General features: G+C 43.5%; 1 protein-coding gene and 1 long non-coding RNA gene across 2 annotated transcripts in view; one reads left to right on the top strand and one right to left on the bottom strand.

Annotated features, from left to right (window-relative positions):
* The window catches only part of SDC3 (syndecan 3), a 172,239-nt gene that overhangs the window by 48,764 nt on the left and 106,295 nt on the right, over window positions 1-17,180 (bottom strand). The window lies entirely within an intron of this gene.
* On the top strand, window positions 1,895-16,597 carry LOC141252858 (uncharacterized). The gene is made up of 3 exons (XR_012314133.1): window positions 1,895-2,021; window positions 8,774-8,838; window positions 16,479-16,597. It is a non-coding gene; the product is annotated as an uncharacterized lncRNA (long non-coding RNA).

The raw sequence follows: 17,180 nt of genomic DNA, 5'->3' as shown, positions 1-17,180 counted from the left end.
TGAACAGTGAGGTGCAGCTCACTGCAGGGAGAACAGTTAGGAATGAGGACGAGCAGGCGGGGGTGCGGATATCCATGATGTTCACTGGGGTCATTTCCTCAGTGATACTTAATCTGCTGAAGCTGCAAATATAGAAAGCGCTGAAAGCAGCACATAATGAAGCTATCTGCAGAGGATGTGATGTAGAATGAAAATCTATACTGAACAGTAATAAGGAATACATCTTCTGCCGGGTAATGTGCACACACTTTGTATGCAGGCTCACGTATATTGCTTGCGGATACATTTGGAGGAACTCCAGGAAACCCGTGAAAAGCATTTACATGATAAATTACATCTTTTTATTTATTTTTACTAAGTGAATATTATGTAAAAAAAAAACGAAAAAAACACAGCACAGGCATACAGGAAAGGCCTTATATCTCCCCATGGGATCCATTTCTCCGCTGCCTCCTCCTCTCAGGTACCATTTCTATCTCTAGATTACAAGTTGAACATCCTTTTCTAGGCCTGGGTCCCTAGTGCCGTTTCCATAGTGACCACAACCATGGCAACCACCTACTGCATCCTATGAGTATGTGTGTGATGGGGGGGTAGTTGCTCTTTAACTGTTTGCTCTCCAAAATACCTGCCCATTATTAAATGATGCCTTAATGGAAGGAGGAGAGTGATGCTATGGAAGGACAAATCGCTGCCTGAGACAAGCAGTAAAAGAAATGGTTAATGCTCCAGCAGAGAGGCAGCTTTTTCACAATGGCATGAGATTTTTACTGTAAATATCATAGAGTAAGAGGAGACACATTTGGTACTGGTACACATTGTCTGCAAGGTGGTGAAGCAGTGTTACAATTCAGGAATGAAATCAAATTTCACTTGTAAACACCATAGGGATGTCTGGACAGCGTTTACACCTGTAATCTGGAGCTATAGCCAGCATTTCTATCAGTGCACAGTTGGGGGCTACACCTAGGACCCGATTCCGTACTTGCTCCTGTCTTTTATTTGGTTTGCACCACATTCATCTTTCCATTTGTGCCTTTCCTGAAATGTATTTTTCTGTTCACCTGCTGTTTGTATTTTTCTAATTTACCACTGTGGGTAGAGTTTAGGGTTTTCCAGATGTTTTTGCCTAATACATCAGTTGCGACTTTTAAAAACTTGCAAATTTTGTTGCAAATGAACTCCAGTCCCCCCCCACACCCACCTATAGTGATTTTATGTAAGCCAATTCTTGTGAAATGTAGGACTTATTACTGAAAAAATAAAGACAAAAAAAAGCTGAAGACAGAAAAAACGACTATTTTTTTTACTCTACGCAAAATTCCTGAACCACGTACACCATTTAGTTGAATTAACCACGAAAAACATCAGTGAATACTCCTCCTGTAACGGTTTACCTATGTGTTATATTATTATTACGGACTGAAAAACATCCTGAGATGATGCATCAGGTCCATAGGCTTCTGTGCACGCTACTATTGTGCAGCTCAATGTATGGACTGTGACTGCTGAACAACACACAATAATGTGTGAGCGGCCCTACACATGTATACACATGTATGAAAGCAGAGCCTCCCTAGTTCTGTTTTTAGACATAAGGAAAAAGAAATGCTTTTAGCAGATTTTGCACTTGAAATCTACAAGAAAACTGAGTCACGTTACAAATGTTGTGCTCTGTATAAATATTGTGTTTCCAGCATAGTTTACAATTCTGCGGCATTCCCTTGGAGACTGTCAACTTCATCCTGCTATCTATCATGTGACTTCATACTTTAGCTCTCAAGGCTCCAAAACACATTAGGTTAACGCGGGTCAAACTCTCCAACCTTCCACATGACAGGCTGACCATCCAATGTGTATGGGTGTGTCCTGACAACTGTTGGGGGAGAGAAGAATCGGCCATGCTGAATGCTCAATCCTTTCCTTTCACTGGGAGATCACAGCCACTGGACGTAGACTGGTCACTGCTTACTCTGCTTTCCCCAGAGAACAGATGCACACACCACAGAATCCAGTAGGAGGTAAATTTAGGTAGATTTGTACTCTGTAATGTTAGAAATTGTTGATGAAACAAAAAACTCTTGAATATTTAGATACTGACTGTCCAAAATTGGGATGACAAAATGAAAATATAACTTTTATTGGTATGAACTAAAAACTTTAAAGGGAATGTGTCACCCCCTGGGAGATATCAGACCACTACTATGGGCATACAGGGTATAGGCGGGGATTTTGGGGAATAATGAACATATAGGGAGGGATTTCTCGGCGTCCAGGGGATGCCAAGCATGTGCAAAACGGATTTTATCAAAACACTTTTCTCTGCAATCAACCCTCTACTATGGACCATACAGGTAAGTATAGATTTACTTTTCTATAACCAGTATGCCCATAGTAGAGGTCTGATATCTCCCAGGGGGTGACACATTCCCTTTAAATAAAATTGCTATGCTGCACTCATTCCCAATTGCCTCTTAGATGAGCAGTAGAGCTGGCACATAGGTGGTACATGTCTATTGAGTATTCAAGCACATTAGTGAACACAAATGCACATTTTTCATCCCAGGAATACTCATTCTTTTCTAATCTATCCACCTAGTGTGTATACAGTGCGTATGTATGACTGGTCAGATTACATGTATTCATAAAGGTTAACTTGAAATAAGGGCTCTTTCACACATCAGTGTGTCCGGTACATGTGGTGACAGTTTCCACACGTACCGGAGACACTGACACACGTAGACCCATTCAAATGAATGGGGCTGCGCACATGTCAGTGTGTTTCCACGGACCATGTGTCCATGGGCAAAACACGCTGACATGTCCGTTTTGGACGACAGCACGGATCACATGGACCCATTCGAGTCAAACACGTACCGCACACGGATGCCATCAGTGTGACACATACCAACGCTTGAGAATCCGCGTACAGTTAGCGCTGTTCCCAAGCGCCGGGTGTTGAATGCTGCCCTCATCACAGTCCGCTGCGATCTGCACCATCAGGGACAATGATGAGAGTAGTAATGTTTGCTCCCACAGTGTCCACCTATAAAAATTAGAATAGAATAAAAATTCCTTATACTCACCTGTCCTAAGTGTCCCCAGCTGTAATCCATGCGACCACTCAGCAGAGGAGCCGGAGAGAATGAGCCACTGCAGCGAGCGGTTCCAAGCACTGTAGTTATAGTATGTATGAAATCCTAAGGCTGTTTGCACAAGTTGCATTTTTTGCTGTGTTTTCACTGCGTTTTTTCTATGCGAATTTGTCACAAAACCTGAAGGGATTCGTGATGACATCAAAGTGAATGAGAATCCTGAAGTCTCATGTTGCTTATTTGTGACTTGCAGGTTTGGTGCAGATTGAAATCTGCAGTATGTCAATTCTTTCAGCGTTATTTCACCCATTGACTTCAATGAAGTCAGTCAAAAATATTAAAAATGATTGCGAATTTGCTGTGTTTTTGTAGCGTTTTTATTCCAAAAGAACGCAAAGATTTTAATAAAAGAAAAGGATGTGATGTCACCAGGAGGAAGAGGAAACTCCACCTTTTTGTGCAGATCATTTACAGTGGGGAACATAAGTATTTGATACACTGCCGATTTGCGCGTTTTCCCACCTACAAAGAATGGAGAGGTCTGTAATTTTTATTGTAGGTACACTTCAACTATGAGAGACAGAATTAATTTGCATAAAATAAGTATTTGATACAATAGAAAAACAGAACTTAATATTTGGTATTGAAACCTTTGTTTTCAATTACAGAGGTCAGACGTTTCTTGAAGTTCTTGACCAAGTTTGCACACACTGCAGCAGGGATTTTGGCCCACTCCTCCATACAGATCTTCTACAGATCTTTCAGTTTTGGGGCTGTCGCTGGGAACATTGAGTTTCAGCTCCCTCTAAGGGCTATTTCACAAGTCAGTATTTCCGGTACGTGTGGTGAAAGATTCCACACGTACCGGAGACACTGACACAGGTAGACCCATTCAAATGTCAGTGTGTTTCCACGGACCGTGTGTGTGTGATCCACAAGTAGACATGTCCGTTTTTGACCGGCAGCACGGATCACACGGACTCATTCAAGTCAATGGGTCCGTGTAAACACGTACCTAACACGGATGCCATCCTTGTGATACGTACCGGCACCTGGGAATCAGCGGTACAGTTAGCGCTGTTCCCAGGCGACGGGTGCTGGACGATGCCCTCATCATTGTTCTCTGCCAGCGCTGCAATCAGCACCAGCAGGAACAATGATGAGAGTAGTACTCTGCACCCGCAGTGTCCACCTGTAAAAATAAGAATAAAATAAAAAAATCCATACACTCACCTGTTGTAAGTGTCCCCTGCTGTAATCCATGCGACCGCTGAGCAGAGGAGATTGTGTTTCTTCCATTTTCTAATAATTGTGCCAACAGTTGTTGCCTTCTCACCAAGCGGCTTGCCTATTGTCTCAGCCTTGTGCAGGTCTACAATTTGGTCCCTGATGTCCTTAAACAGCTCTTTGGTCTTGGCCGCGGTGGAGAGGTTGGAGAATGAATGATTGAGTGTGTAGACAGGTGTCTTTTATACAGGTAAAGAGTTCAAACAGGATTAATACAAGCAATGAGTGCAGAGTAGGATGGCTTCTTAAATAAAATGTAAAGGTCTGCAAGAGCCAGAATTCTTGCTGGTTGGTAGGTCATCAAATACTTATTTCATGCAATAAAATGCAATCTAATTATTTAAAAATCATACCACGTGATTTTCTGGTTTTTATTTTTATATTCTGTCTCTCACAGTTGAAGTGTACCTATGATAAAAATTACAGACCTCTCCATTCTTTGTAAGTGAGAAAACTTGCAAAATCGGCAGTGTATCAAATACCGTACTTATTTTCCCCACGGTATATGTGTGTGTATAGGTGAGCATATGTGTATATATGTATACAAATACACACACACACACACATAAATATATGTGTATATACAGTACAGACCAAAAGTTTGGACACACCTTCTCATTTAAAGATTTTTCTGTATTTTCATGACTATGAAAATTGTACATTCACACTGAAGGCATCAAAACTATGAATTAACACATGTGGAATTATATACTTAACAAAAAAGTGTGAAACAACTGAAAATATGTCTTATATTCTAGGTTCTTCAAAGTAGCCACCTTTTGCTTTAATGACTGCTTTGCACATTCTTGGCATTCTCTTGATGAGCTTCAAGAGGTAGTCACCCGAAATGATCTTCCAACAATCTTGAAGGAGTTCCCAGAGATACTTAGCACTTGTTGGCCCTTTTGCCTTCACTCTGCGGTCCAGCTCACCCCAAACCATCTCGATTGGGTTCAGGTCTGGTGACTGTGGAGGTCAGGTCATCTGGCGTAGCACCCCATCACTCTCTTTCTTGGTCAAATAGCCCTTACACAGCCTGGAGGTGTGTTTGGGGTAATTGTCCTGTTGAAAAATAAATGATGGTCCAACTAAACACAAACCCGATGGAATAGCATGCCGCTGCAAGATGCTGTGGTAGCCATGCTGGTTCAGTATGCCTTCAATTTTGAATAAATCCACAACAGTGTCACCAGCAAAGCACCCCCACACCATCACACCTCCTCCTCCATGCTTCACGGTGGGAACCAGGCATGTAGGGCCCATCCGTTCACCTTTTCTGCGTCGCACAAAAACACGTGGTTGGAACCAAAGATCTCAAATTTGGACTCATCAGACCAAAGCACAGATTTCCACTGGTCTAATGTCCATTCCTTGTGTTCTTTAGCCCAAACAAGTCTCTTCTGCTTGTTGCCTGTCCTTAGCAGTGGTTTCCTAGCAGCTATTTTACCATGAAGGCCTGCTGCACAAAGTCTCCTCTTAACAGTTGATGAAGAGATGTGTCTGCTGATAGAACTCTGTGTGGCATTGACCTGGTCTCTAACCTGAGCTGCTGTTAACCTGCGATTTCTGAGGCTGGTGACTTGGATAAACTTTCCTCAGAAGCAGAGGTGACTCTTGGTCTTCCTTTCCTGGGGCGTTCCTCATGTGAGCCAGTTTCTTTGTAGCGCTTGATGGTTTTTGCAACTGCACTTGGGGACACTTTCAAAGTTTGCCCAATTTTTCGCACTGACTGACCTTCATTTCTTAAAGTAATGATGGCCACTCGTTTTTCTTTACTTAGCTGCTTTTTTCTTGCCATAATACAAATTCTAACAGTCTATTCAGTAGGACTATCAGCTGTGTATCCACCAGACTTGTGCACAACACACCTGATGGTCCCAACCCCATTTATAAGGCAAGAAATCCCACTTATTAAACGTGACAGGGCACACTTGTGAAGTGAAAACCATTTCCGGTGACTACATCTTGAAGCTCATCAAGAGAATGCCAAGAGTGTGCAAAGCAGTCATCAAAGTAAAAGGTGGCAACTTTGAAGAACCTAGAATATAAGACATATTTTCAGTTGTTTCACACTTTTTTGTTAAGTATATAATTCCACATGTGTTAATTCATAGTTTTGATGCCTTCAGTGTGAATGTACAATTTTTATAGTCATGAAAATACAGAAAAATCTTTAAATGAGAAGGTGTGTCCAAACTTTTGGTCTGTACTGTATATGTATATATATATATATATATATATATATATATATATATATATATATCCCGTCTGTCTGTCCGTCCAGGAAATCCCGCGTCGCTGATTGGTCCGGCCGCGGCCAATCAGCGACGCGGGATTTCAGAACAAGATGGCGGCCATTAGCGGCTCATCTGCCGCATGGAGGTCAGCGGCGATGCAGCCGGTAGAAGTACCCCGACCGGCGGCCTAGGCGGCGCCGCTCCCCGGTCCTCCCTTCACACACAGCCGCGACCAATCAGCGATATTGGCCTGAAATTTAAAACACCGCTGTCCTGTCCACCAATTAGCAACGAGCGTAGTCCGGCCGCGAATTGGCGCCGGATTTGAAACACGCAGGCCACCGTCGGGAGATCAGCGGCGACGCAGCCGGGAGATGACCGATGCTAGCCGGTCATCTCCCGGCTGCTCGCAGCAGAAGTACCCCGACCGTCGGCCTCGCTCCCCGGTCCTCCCTTCACACTTGCTGCGTGGTCAGTGATGTTGTCACAAGCAGTATTGACAACATGACGTAATTACAAAATTCATTAGGGGCCCCGGGGGGATACATTGGGGGGTTAATTTAAAGTAGTGCACAACCCATTTAAACACTGCTTCGCTGATTAGTCGCTCCCGGTCGGCCGCATACATATTCTAGAATACCCGATGCGTTAGAATCGGACCACCATCTAGTATATATATATATATATATATATATATATATATGTATATATATATATGTATATATATATAATATAGACAGCAGAGAGCTTATATTATCAGGCTGGGAAGGTCCCTGGCTATTAGGCCCTTCGCATAATAATACCAGCTCGTACCAGTCCCAGAAGTGGCGCATCATATTAGAGGCTCCAATTCTAGTGCTTTGCCTTGGCTACTACCAATGCCCTGGTGCTTTAGCAATCGGGGTAATGGTGCTTGGAGTTTGTCAGCTGTGAAATGTCCAAAAACACAGAATAGGAGCATCTAATGTGACTCTCCACTTCTGGGGCGGATGTGGGCTGGTATTTTTAGGCTGGGAAGGGTCCAATAACCAGTGATCTTCCCAACCTGATCATATCAGCTGTCAGCTTTTCCGTTGCAGAAATGGTGCAGAAATTTCTACATCAAAATACTCAACATGTGCACATATTTTAACAGTCTTACATGATGGTAAAAATGCAGACAATGTTTCCTTCAAATTAAAAATGAAGAAATTGTGCAAATGACTTTGATATAAAACTAATTCTATAGCTCTTCAACCTCTACTGTTTTCAGACTGTACATGAGAAATATCTACGAAAAGCCACATTTTATGCTAACGACATCCATATGAGAAACATGCATGGTTCATGCAATGTGGTGTTAATTGGCTAACTTGGTCACATAGTGCTGATTTATTCAATTCATTTGTAAAAAGCAGCTATATAAAATCAAATATTATTTCGCAGTTATAAGAAACACACTGCAGTAGAATTACTAATCGGGGCAGTGGTTACCAAAACAATTGGCAGAGATCCTAAAACCAACCATTATCCATTAATGGACCTGTCTGCAAAAAAAGTGGGCCTGGGTGACGGAGAGTGAGCTTTCTAATAGATACTGATGACTGCTGACCCCAGCAGATGAAATCTATGAGAGAAATGATAGACCTAAAGATGTCTGTTTATTTCAGGTATATATACGCAGTGTTAATATTTCATGATGTACAATAGGAGATGAGGAAGTGCATGGCCTAAGATGAGAGTTGTGTCTCAACCAAGCAGTTGTGTCAGCAGGCAGACAGAAGCCTCGTTCACTAGCGTTTCGTTACAAGCTTCATAGGTTGTGGAACAGACTGGACTATGTATAGCAACTTTGTGTCCAATAAATACCCACACATTGATCAGCCTAGATTTCTATTAAAACCCCACAAACATTTGTTTTTGTAATTATAAATAAAGTGAATGGCGTGATAACGAAAATACACAAGTGTCTGAATTTTCCAGAATGAAAACATTAACATAAACTGTAGGTTAACAATAAAACCATGTTTCAAGTCTGGTACCAATCAATCTTTCTTCATGGATCTGACCTGCAGATTGAAGACCTCTATGCCCAAAAGGGATACAGAGCAACCATTCTAGAGCTTTATTTAAGAACCCTATTTTTGTGTTTCAATTTTAGATTTTTCTTTATAGAAAAGAAATGGATCCCATATACAGAAACCACGAGATCAAGGGTGGAGGAAGATTCTGGAACTCCAGTAAGGTGTCTTTTTAACAAATGTTTGGTCCCAGATACTGGACAAGATTGAACATATTCATATATAAGAGAAAGATACCTCAGAATAAACCAGTTTAAATTACAAGTTAAGCTTTTTAGATGGATTCTAATAATATTGGTGCATGGTTCTAACTGCCCTCCGATGAGAGACTGTGATTGGAGTTTTTCTCCCTTAAGATACAGTGGTGTGAAAAAGTGTTTGCTCCCTTCCTTGTTTCTTATTCTTTTGCATGTACAGTACAGACCAAAAGTTTGGACCCACCTTCTCATTTAAAGATTTTTCTGTATTTTCTTGACTATGAAAATTGTACATTCACACTGAAGGCATCAAAACTATGAATTAACACATGTGGAATTATATACTTAACAAAAAAGTGTGAAACAACTGAAAATATGTCTTATATTCTTGGTTCTTCAAAGTAGCCACCTTTTGCTTTGATGACTGCTTTGCACACTCTTTGCATTCTCTTGATGAGCTTCAAGAGGTAGTCACCGGAAATGGTTTTCACTTCACAGGTGTGCCCTGTCAGGTTTAATAAGTGGGATTTCTTGCCTTATAAATGGGGTTGGGACCATCAGTTGTGTTGTGCAGAAGTCTGGTGGATACACAGCTGATAGTTCTACTGAATAGACTGCTAGAATTTGTTTTATGGCAAGAAAAAAGCAGCTAAGTAAAGAAAAACGAGTGGCCATCATTACTTTAATAAATGAAGGTCAGTCAGTCTGAAAAATTGGGAAAACTTTGAAAGTGTCCCCAAGTGCAGCTGCAAAAACCATCAAGCGCTACAAAGAAACTGGCTCACATGAGGACCGAACCAGGAAGGGAAGACCAAGAGTCACCTCTGCTTCTGAGGATAAGTTTATCCGACTCACCAACCTCAGAAATCGCAGGTTAACAGCAGCTCAGATTAGAGACCAGGTCAATGCCACACAGAGTTCTAGCAGCAGACACATCTCTTCAACAATTGTTAAGAGGAGACTTTGTGCAGCAGGCCTTCATGGTAAAATAGCTGCTAAGGACAGGCAACAAGCAGAAGAGACTTGTTTGGGGTAAAGAACACAAGGAATGGACATTAGACCAGTAGAAATCTGTGCTTTTGTCTGATGAGTCCAAATTTGAGATCTTTGGCTCCTACCACCGTGTCTTTGTGCGACGAAGAAAAGGTGAACGAATGGACTCTACATGCCTGGTTCCCACCGTGAAGCATGGAGGAGGAGGTGTGATGGTGTGGGGGTGCTTTGCTGGTGACACTGTTGGGGATTTATTCAAAATTGAAGGCATACTGAACCATCATGGCTACCACAGTGTAACATACCTGGCGGCGTCCTTGCATAGTGGTCCATCTCCCACTGTGCAAGAGCGCGCACTTGATCTCCTGTCCAGAATGTCTCTCTGGCTTCCCTCCATGCTGTCTGTTTGTGTCTGTTTCTGCTGCTTAAGGGCGGCGCCCGATCACTTCCTGCTTTTTGTACCTGCTGTGGGTCACACCCCTTGTGCGTCCTCAGCCTATTGCTGTCTGTCACCTGGTATATAGCTCAGCTGCGCCCATCTATCCCTGCCTGAGCATAGTGTTTCATTCAGTGTGTGCGTGCACTCTGAAGGTGCCAGGTCCCGTTCTGTGTTCTCTTGTCTGCCTATCCTGGAGGCTGTATTTCCAGGCCTGTCTGAACACACTCCTAGCCTGTTCCTCCTGCCTTCTAGGGGCCGATTACCTAGACCTGTTCCTGTATCTTGTCTGACCTGTCTGAACACGCTCCTAGCCTGTTCCTCTCGCCTTCTAGGGGCTGATTACCTAGACCCGCTCCTGTATCTTGTCTGTCCTGTCTGAACACGCTCCTTGCCTGTTCGTCCTGCCTCTCTGGGGGCCGTATTCCCAGACCCGCTCCTGTATTCCGCTGCAGTGTCGGTCTCCTCCGTACACTCAGTTCCAGTCTGAACTCTCTCCTATCCTTTACCTGTTTTGCCTCTATGTCCGTTCCCTTCCTTTTTCTGCAGAGTCTGAACTCGTACCTAACTCCTGCTTGTTGTCTCTGTACTCCCGTTTGTGAGTTTGTGGTCCACTCGCTACTTCACTGCAAGTACCCTGTGGGTGTCTGGCTCTGCCTTTCCCTTCCTGTCTGTTCCGTGTGAACAGAGCCCTGTCCCCCCTACTCAGCCTAGCCTGCTCTGACTCCTTTGCTCACCGCTCCGGCGGTTCTAGCCTGCTCTGACTCCTTTGCTCACCGCTCCGGCGGTTCTAGCCTGCTCTGACTCCTTTGCTCACCGCTCCGGCGGTTCTAGCCTGCTCTGACTCCTTTGCTCACCGCTCCGGCGGTTCTAGTCTGCTCTGACTCCTTTGCTTACCGCTCCGGTGGTTCTAGCCTGCTCTGACTCCTTGCTCACTGCTCCGGCAGTCCTGTCCTGCCCTGCTTCTGCCCGCTGCTCCGGCAGTCCTGTCCTGCTCTGCTTCTGCCCGCTGCTCCGGCAGTCCTGTCCTGCCCTGCTTCTGCCCGCTGCTCCGGCAGTCCTGTCCTGCCCTGCTTCTGCCCGCTGCTCCGGCAGTCCTGTCCTGCCCTGCTTCTGCCCGCTGCTCCGGCAGTCCTGTCCTGCCCTGCTTCTGCCCGCTGCTCCGGCAGTCCTGTCCTGCCCTGCTTCCCTGCTTCTGCCCGCTGCTCCGGCAGTCCTGTCCTGCCCTGCTTCTGCCCGCTGCTCCGGCAGTCCTGTCCTGCCCTGCTTCTGCCCGCTGCTCCGGCAGTCCTGTCCTGCTTGTGCTCGCTGCTCCTGCAGCCCCGTCCTGCTCTGTTCTTGCCCACCGCTTCGGGCGTTCCCTCTCTGCTGTGGTTGTCTACCGCATCTGCGGTTCTGTGACCCAGTCTGTACTGGGTCTTAACCTTTCTGTGCTCCAGCCCGTCCTTTCGGCCAGTACCTCCCTGCCTGCATACTCGCCTGTATCCACCCATCTGCATACCTGCCGTGTTTGCTTATATCCACCAGTCTGTGCCAGCCTAACCTGCCTGTTCCTGAGTCCCAGTGTGTACTGGGTCCTATCCCGCCTGTGTTCCTACCTGCTAGTGCCTCCCTGTCTGCACTCTAGCTGTGCTTGCCTGTACCCCTCTACCTGTATTGTTCCTGAGTCCCAGTGTGTACTGGGTCCTATCCCGCCTGTGTTCCTACCTGCTAGTGCCTCCCTGTCTGCACTCTAGCTGCGCTTGCCTTTACCCGCCTGCCTGCATACCAGTCGTGCCTGCCTATACCCTCCAGTCTGTGCGCCAGCCTAACCAGCCTGATCCAGTAATCCCTGTGTGGGTCAACCCCCGTGTCCGGAGTTTGACCTGGAGTAGCACCTGGTCCCTCTGCCCGGTTTCTGCCTGGTGCACTGGCGTCGTATGCCGTCGTGCCATCTTGGTCGGATCGGCCAGATACTTAGTCACGCCCCTCCAGGCACTCTCTGGTTCATGGTCCAGTGGAATCACTACAATCACACGCACACGCCGCTCAGCCCGGGCGTGTGCATAACACACAGCATCTTGCAGCGGCTTGCTATTCCATCCGGCTTGCGTTTAGTTGGACCATCATTTATTTTTCAACAGGACAATGACCCCAAACACACCTCCAGGCTGTGTAAGGGCTATTTGACCAAGAAGGAGAGTGATGGGGTGCTATGCCAGATGACCTGGCCTCCATAGTCACCAGACCTGACTGAACCCAATCGAGATGGTTTGGGGTGAGCTGGAGTGAAGGCAAAAGGGCCAACAAGTGCTAAGCATCTCTGGGAACTCCTTCAAGATTGTTGGAAGACCATTTCCGGTGAGTACCTCTTGAAGCTCATCAAGAGAATGCAAAGAGTGTGCAAAGCAGTCATCAAAGCAAAAGGTGGCTACTTTGAAGAACCTAGAATATAAGACATATTTTCAGTTGTTTCACACTTTTTTGTTAAGTATATAATTCCACATGTGTTAATTCATAGTTTTGATGCCTTCAGTGTGAATGTACAATTTTCATAGTCATGAAAATACAGAAAAATCTTTAAATGAGAAGGTGTGTCCAAACTTTTGGTCTGTACTGTATGTCACACTTAAATGTTTCAGATCACAAAACAAGTTTAAATATTAGACAAATATAACACAAGTAAACACAAAATGCAGTTTTTAAAAGAAGGTTTTATTATTAAGAGAAAAAGAAATCCAAACCTACTGGGCCCTGTGTGAAAAAGTGATTGCCACACTCCCCCCTTAATTTATGTTTTAACTGTGGTTTATCACATCTTTGGGATGCTGAGTTCAATTTCCCTAGCCACACACAGGCCGTATTACTGCCACACAAAGTGACAAAGTGAAGTAGACCAAAAAATGCTCAAAAGCTAGACATCATGATGCGATTCAAAGAAATTCAGGAACAAATAAGAAAAAGTATTTGAGATCTATCAGTCTGGAGAAGGTTATAAAGCCATTTCTAAAGCTTTGGGACTCTAGCGAACCACAGTGAGAGCCATTATCCACAAATGGCAAAAACATGGAACATGTACCTTCCCTGGAGTGGCCGGCTGACCAAAATTACCCCAAGAGCGCAGCGACGACTCATCCAAGAGGTCACAAAAGACCCCACAACAACATCCAAAGAACTGCAGGCCTCACTTGCCTCAGTTAAGGTCAGTGTTCATGTGGACTGACAAGACAAAAGTTGAACTTTTTGGCGGGTGTATGTCCCATTACATCTGGTGTAGACGTAATACAGCATTTCAGAAAAGGAACATCATACCAACAGTAAAATATGGTGGTGGTAGTGTGAGGGTCTTGGGCTGTTTTGCTGCTTCAGGACCTGGAAGACAGCTGTGGTAAATGGAATCAGGAATTCTGCTGTCTACCAAAAAATCCGGAAGGAGAATGTCCGGCCATCTATTTGTGACCCTAACCTGAAGTGCACTTGGGTTATGCAGCAGGACTATGATCCACAACACACCAGCAAGTCCACCTCTGAATAGCTTAAGAAAAACAAAATTAAGACGTTGGAGTGGCCTAGTCAAAGTCCTGACCTTAATCCGATTGAGATGCTGTGGCATGACCTTAAAAAGGTGGTTTATGCTCGGAAACCCTCCAACGTGGCTGAATTACAATAATTTTGCAAAGATGAGTGGGCCAAAATTCCTCCAGAGTGTTGTAAAAGACTCATTGCCAATTATCGCAAACACTTGATTGCAATTGTTGCTCCTAAGGGTGGCCAAACCAGTTATTAGGTTTAGGGGGCAATCACTTTTTCACACAGGGCTCAGTATATTTAGATTTCTTTTTCCCTTAATAATAAAGACCTTCATTTAAAAACTGCATTTTGCATCTACTTGTGTTTTCTTTGTCTAATACTTACATTTGTTTTGTGATCTGAAACATTTAAGTGTGACAAATATGCAAAAGAATAAAAAATCAGGAAGGGGGCAAACACTTTTTTACACCACTGTATGTGGCACCAGATGTATCTGACAGACACCGCTGTCCCTTTCCCAGTGGCTGATCAGTGAGTCTGCAAGTCATTGATACGTGACAACCTACAAACAACACGTGCCCCAATTCATCAAAGCAATTTTGCCAAAATTCTCATGTAAATTGCTTTGAAAAGTTGCAAACATTTTGCAACTTTTGGTGTTTTCACACTATTTTTTTCCGCCAAAATGGACAGAGCTGGGGTGGGGGTCAGCGGAGGTGTGAAGCCACAGCTCATCGAATTCATCATGAGCTGTGGCATTCCATACCCCAGAAATCTTACTCCAGTTAGGAAGAATTAGTAGCATCTAACGATACCATAGCCCCTCATCCACACCGGCGAGAAAATCGATGAATTGGGGCCATGGAGTGCAAAATACTGTAGAATAATAAAATATAAGTATTTTTATATTTAAAACCAACATATACACTGCATATAAATAGAAGTAAAATAACCAGATTGCAAATTAAAGTGGCATTACTTGTTCATTTATGGCATATCCACGAGATATCTTGAGAACTGGGCCATGACACGTTTGTATGAGAATTCTGACCACCTCTTTACTGAAAGCAGAGCACATCAGGGTCCATTCACAAGATAGATGTAAGTCCCATTGGTAGGACCCACATCTATATATTTGTGGCATATCTTATGGATATGACATAAATGAACGAGATGGGCATCCCCCCTTTAAAGGGAATCTGTCAGCAAGTTTTTGCTCCCTCATCTGAGATCAGCTTGATGTAGGCAAAGAGAAGCTGAATCCAACGATGTATCACTTAGATTACTGGGTGCAGTTGTTCTGACACAATAGAGTTCTTAGATTTAGCAATGAAGCAGAGCTGATAAAGCTGTTCCCTGCCCACACCAGGCTTTCTATATACAATGTCTATAGACAGTGAGCTTCTTATCACAAAAAGGGGCGGAGTTAGACCAGTAGGCACAACCTGCTGTGTCCCAGCAAAGATAAGCTCCTAGTGCTAAAACAATCATTGCAAAGAAGCAAAAGCACAGAGCTTCACAAGAGAGGCATCACTGAAATCTGTTTTTTAACCCTACAGCATGCTGTTTTCAGATTACATAGCAAACACATGCTGACAAAAGTTCCCTTTAAGCCAGTCTTATAGCCTAAACAGTGGGCATCCTTAATATGTAAGTAAATATGAATCTGCTAAATTAGCAGAGAGCTTATACAGAAATTGCAAATATTAGTTAACCATCCTTATAGGGCATTAACCCCTTAAGGATCGTCCCAAGTTGGGCCTTTAGGATGAAGCATTTTATTTTTTTCACCATCGCATACCAGGTGCCATAATATTTTCATTTTTTTCGTCCATGTAGCTGCATGACTGCTTTTTTTGTGGAGTGAGTTGTACTTGTCAGTGGCACCATTTTGAAGAACATAAAGTTAATCAATTCTATCAGAACTTTTATTATCTCTGCATGTGGGGAGCAAGAAAAAAATACAACTATTCTGCTGTTTTTTGTCATTTCATGCTTTTCAGCATGCTGCACAAAGTGTTACATTTATTTTGTAGGCCAGTACGATTAAAGTGATACTAAATTTATGTTGTTTTATTACTTTGGTACGATATATACCCTTTTTATCATAAAATATAATTTGTATTTGGGTCACCATATTCTAAGGCCATGAATTGTAATCATACATAGAACCTTTTGATCACTTGCTATTACACTTTTTGGGAAGTGAAATGAGCGAAAGACATAGTAACTATACATTATTTTTTTTAACACTATTATATACTATTCCGTTTAAAGTCCTGGTGTGCTGAGATGTAGACCCTGAAGTCAGAAAGATTAAGTTAAGTTCTAAAATCACAAATTCTATTCAAATGACAAACATGAAAAAGCTTGTAAAATAACCACAACAACAAGATGCGCATTTGTGTGGAGCCAGAACACATCAGGAAATGGCCTAATTGGGAGACTGGGAATGGTAGCAGTAGGACATACGAAGATGCGCTTAATTAAAAGCTCTTGACCTTCACTTTCAGCTATAATGCCATTGATACATTTTTTGTTTTCCAGTGTGAATGATCCATTAACCAAGTGAGTCCTCTGAATGTTTGTGATAACAAACTGAGATTGTTGCTGTGCAGTGGAAATGATGAAGTTAAAAACTAGCATGCAATCATTTTTTGTAGACTCAGAGGAAGAGGACACAGGGCAGCTCTGTCGTCTCAAGTGACTTTGTCACTCTTAGTAACAATGGCATGGAACAAAGACTGCATTGAAGCTCTGTGTTTGAAGATGGCAGAGAGAATGAGGGGGAGAGAAGACATGGGAAATTTTGCACTCCATGCTCATATTGACAGAAGGGCACTGTATTGAGAAGTCAACTTGTTTATTATGATCTGGCGATTCAAAGAAAAAAAATCTCAATTATAGCTGATCTCTCCAGCAGAACATAAACTTGTGTGCATATATTAATGGAACACTTGCACATCACAGTATCACCCCAAGTCAAGTAAATTTCAGGGATATCAGTCTGTCCAGTTAGGAAGCGTAAGTGATCCTGCTTTGGTGCATATAAAAGTGACAAGTGGTGCACTGGAGAGACAGCAGCAAGACAACACCCTAAAGGGAGTGGTTTTGCAGTTGGTGATCACAGACAATTACTCTCTCCTTATCCTTCCAGCCTTTTCTTCTACAGTTTTGTATATTTCTAGTGTCCTTGTCCCTAGTGGTAACATGAGGTGACCCACCACTAGTTGGAAAGGCAGATCCCCAGAATCTTCTACCCACCTGCTGCCAATGACTGACAGGTCTCTCCCCGAACGCAGCATTTCAAAATCAAACATAGATGGCTAAAATAATACAGCTAGTGTTTGATACATGCTGGCCAA

Source organism: Phyllobates terribilis, unplaced genomic scaffold (assembly GCF_046119375.1).
Source record: "Phyllobates terribilis strain yellow unplaced genomic scaffold, ASM4611937v1 Scaffold_2__4_contigs__length_985480577, whole genome shotgun sequence".
Classification (NCBI taxonomy): Eukaryota; Metazoa; Chordata; class Amphibia; order Anura; family Dendrobatidae; genus Phyllobates; species Phyllobates terribilis.
Note: the sequence above shows the minus strand (reverse complement) of the source record. Positions and strands in the feature narration are given on the sequence as shown.